Source organism: Terrapene carolina, unplaced genomic scaffold, assembly GCF_002925995.2.
Source record: "Terrapene carolina triunguis isolate 2854851 unplaced genomic scaffold, T_m_triunguis-2.0 Scaffold649, whole genome shotgun sequence".
Taxonomy (NCBI): domain Eukaryota; kingdom Metazoa; phylum Chordata; order Testudines; family Emydidae; genus Terrapene; species Terrapene triunguis.
Window position 1 is genome coordinate 407,074 of NW_020665000.1, and position 4,202 is coordinate 411,275.

A 4,202-nucleotide genomic window follows, 5' to 3' on the forward strand; every position below is an offset into this window, starting at 1 on the left:
GGGGTTCTCAAACTAGGGGTTGGGACCCCTCAGGGGGTCGTGAGGTGATTACATGGGGGGGGGGGTCGAGAGCTGTCAGCCTCCACCCCAAACCCCGCTTTGCCTCCAGCATTTATAATGGTGTTAAATATATAAAAAAGTGTTTTTAATTTATAAGTGGGGTCGCGCTCAGAGGCTTGCTATGTGAAAGGGGTCACCAGGACAAAAGTTTGAGAAACACTGGACTAATGGTTTTGGGTGCCCAACATGAGACACCGTACAGGGGGCCTGATTTTCAGAGGGCAGGTGCAGAGTCCTAGAAGAGGCTTCACGCTGGGTTCCCGAAACCATGTTGCTGGATGATCTTGTCCTTAGTCTCTGAGCCTCTGTTCCCAGTCTGTACAATGGGGTTAGCTACACTTCCTTTGCCTGCCTTGTCGATTCAGACTGCAAGCTTTTGGGGGGCAAGGGGCTGCTGTAGTACAAATACAAAATAATCATTTGATACAACACCCCAAAGTTTCTGGGGTCACTTGGGAGTGATTTGTAGGTGTTGTTTAATGCCAGATAAACAGCTGTGTTCCCCCTTCAATGTTCAACACTTGCTGAGAAAGCACACACAACATAAGCCGTTGATGTGGCAAGATTTTCCGCACACACTCTTAGCATCTTGCACAGCCTCTCCTACCCAGCGCACATCAGCACACCCATCTCTTTACAGTCAGGCAGCCCTGCGTTTTCTCAGCGCACAGGCAAGCTGTTTGGATGTGCTGATGTATTTGTTTCCAAAAGGTTGCAAGGAATCAAGGATGGCTCAAAAGCACCTGGAGCACTGCTGACCTTTGGCATTTTCTGCTTGGTCAGCGTTCTCTACCCCCCAAGAGGCTCCCAGGCTCAGCACGCCCCATTCAGACAAGAAAAGATGAAACACCAGAGTCGGTGTCTTTTAACGGCTTCTGGTAATGATGCTGTGCCAGAGCGCAGGCAGATAAATTTATCAGTGTGGGTCAGCAGGAGCTACCTTCAATTCCTCTCCATTATGAATAAGCCCAACAAGCAAACCAGGGCCAAACAGAAAGTGGGAGCATTTCATATTTAATTAAAAATACAATTCACTGGGTAAATAGCAACAGAGCAGGAGGGGGAGCAAATGGTACTGGGGGGAACCATGTAGCAGGATATACCTACCTCTCTCCTGCCAGCGAAATATGGCCTGCAATGTTGAGTACACGGGCAGAGCGAATGGATCTAATAGTTCCACGTGTCTCTTGCTGACAGATGTAGATGGAGCTTAACGCCCACTTGGGGACCCTTAAATCCACGTCAGCAAACGGCACCTGGTACTTCCCGCGCTAGCGAGAGAGACACCGAGGCCATGGGCGGCAGCACATATCCAGAGCTAGCATCACCTCGGGGCATTCTGCCATCGGATTGCAAGGATGGGATTCCACGCGCAGCAGCCAGCACCAGGCCTCGCCCCCCCCGCCCCCCGCACACGGGCCAGCGCAATGGTGAAATGGGCCCAGCAACGTAATCACCAGAGCAGAGATTACGTCTGGTCTGAGCGGACCCGGGGTAGGTATTTGTCACTCCATCTAAGGACCACACGTATCCTCACAACACCCCTGGGAGGTTATCCATACTTTGCAGATAGGGAAAGGCCAAGAGCCTTACATGTATTTAAGCACTTAACTCCCATGGACTTCTTAAATCTGGGCCCAAATCTTGGGGATCTGGACCCGTGTGCCTTGCTCAAATCACGCAGGAAGTCTGTGGCCGAGCAGGGACTTGTGCTCAGGTGACTGCATGCGAGAACGGAAGGGGCAGGTGAAGCTAACAGAAGGATTTGTAGGATGGGAAGTCCAGACCTTCCTGGGCCAGGAGAACAGGAAATGTGACCCTCCCGGGTGATGGTAGAGGAGCAATCCCCCTCCATGCGCCTCAGAATACACACAGAGGACACTCGCGATGGCTTCACTGGGTATTTCCAATACACATTTTTGTGGAGCCAGCAGAATCCCTTTTAAATCACCCTCCCCACTCAACCCCAACACAGCAGCGTTGTTAAAAAATCCAGCTCATGGCAGCACTGTGCAGTCGGAGTCAATGCAGCAGCCCAAGCCACAGGCTGTTGGGGCTCTGTCATTCCTGGCAGTTTTTTATTAACGACACACAGCATCTATCAGTCCCCCGATGCGGAGCGTGAAGTGCCTCCAAGCACCCCACAGAGAGAGAGAGGGGAGATCCATTCCAAAGGGGCCTGCGTGCCTCCAGCCCTATGTCCAATCCCAAGAACAGGGGATCCACATTAGCAAGCAGCAGACAGTCCCTCCTGCATTAGCGCTAGAGAGGCGCACCAGCACAAATCAAGGGCACATCTGGGGCTGCTCTGTTCTGCAGCCAGCCGGGCAACTGGAGAGCCAGCCTTGGGGAGCGTGTGCATTTCAGTGCGACCGAACCGGCGTGGCATTCATCCCCGTGCACAGGGGCCAGCATGAGGCCGAGGCCTTGCTGCAGTGCTCACACCAGCCCTTGTGGGAGCAGTGCAGGGACACCGTGCCTAGGAGCTGTGGGTTGTGCAGGGATAAGCTTGACTGACGGGGCTCAGCTGCTCCTCAAAGACAGCTCTCAGCATCTCCCCCCCCCCCATTCAAACCACACTTCCACACACAAACATTATTTTGCAGACAGATCAGAGCAGCATAGTGCAGTGCAGAGGGGGAAGCGGAAGATGAAGGGAATGCAATTCCAGACAATGAGAAGGAAAAAATAACCCGAGGAACTGGTCCCAGTCCCCTGTGGGACAGCATAACCCTGAACGTTGCTGTTCTCTCCCCCTGCTGTTACATGTGTTGGGCGGGATGCTGATTTACAGCAGCTGAGGATCTGGCCCATTGCACAAGATCCCAAGGCAGCACCTGGGGCCTGCCGCTAAATGTGCCCGCATTCTGGAGCCCCTTCCCAGCTGGGCAAGAGGTTTGCAAATGGCAAATATAAACGAAATAGAAAGCAGGGCAAGCTCACATGTGATGCAAGACGGTGTGACTGCATTCATAAGAGCGCAGCGGTACCCTGTTAGCCCAGGCGTGAATTCAGCCGCGCACAGCAATCAGTGACCTAGCAGAGACCAGGCCAATCCCTGCCTCTTGCTAAGAGATGGACCCTGTGCAGATCTGTGCGTGTGTTTGTGGCGGTGGGGAGGGTGTCTTATTAAATGGTCTCACCCATACTTATGCCAGACTCTTGCCCTAGCCTGGGCCTGAATTTTTTAGCGTGTTGCATGTAAAGACACACACAATCCCTCTCTGGTCAGCAGAGCCAGGAGGCCTTGAATCTGGCAGCCAGCTCTTCCTGCACCACTGGGTGCAGCCGATACAGGCATTTCTCTCTGTCCCTTTAACAGCAACGAATGTTTATTTCTTCCCAGAAAATCACTCGCAAAACCGATAGGAATCAGATGCCGGGATGGGACGTAAAAGGTCAGACAATATTATAAAGGGATAAAAAAACCTGCCTGGGCGGAAAGATTCACTCTGGCTTTTACTGTGGTTTTGGTTCCTCCTCCAGCAACATCCCCGCCCCTGTTGCTTTGCATCTCCTGCTGGTTCTGCCTGTAAAGCACAGCTCCCATCCTCTGCAATGACCACGCTACCTGCATGTCTCACTCACTGCCTTCGCACTGGACGTGGCAATTCACCCAGTGCAAAGAAATGGTTACGACGACCATCTGTGAGTAATCCTGAGACCACGCTGAACTTCTGCAAACACGTCTCTGACCGTAACCTTGGCCTGCCCCCCACCCCATCTGTCTGCTTAGTCCCCCATGGGGTACTGTCAGAATTACAGACTGAGTTCTCTAGGGCAAGGGTAACAATGCCTAGAACAATGGAGCTTTACTCTTGAGCCAGGTGCTACCGCAATTATTATGGGTATTGCAGGACCAGATGGGAGCCCCCACTCACAGACCAGGGCATCACGGCACTAGGTGCTGGACACCCACATGCCCCCAAAAGTTTACAGACTAAGGGTTTGTCTACACATGAAATTACTCTGGAATAAAGGTAGGGTGTGTGAATTTAAAGTGAATTAGCTATTCATGAGGACACTCTTATTCCAAAATAAAAGTGCCTTACTCTGAATTAGCTTAATCCACTTCCAAAGAGGATTAAGATAAATTTGGACTAAGGCATTCTGAGGGCTGGTCCACACTAACCCCCCAGTTT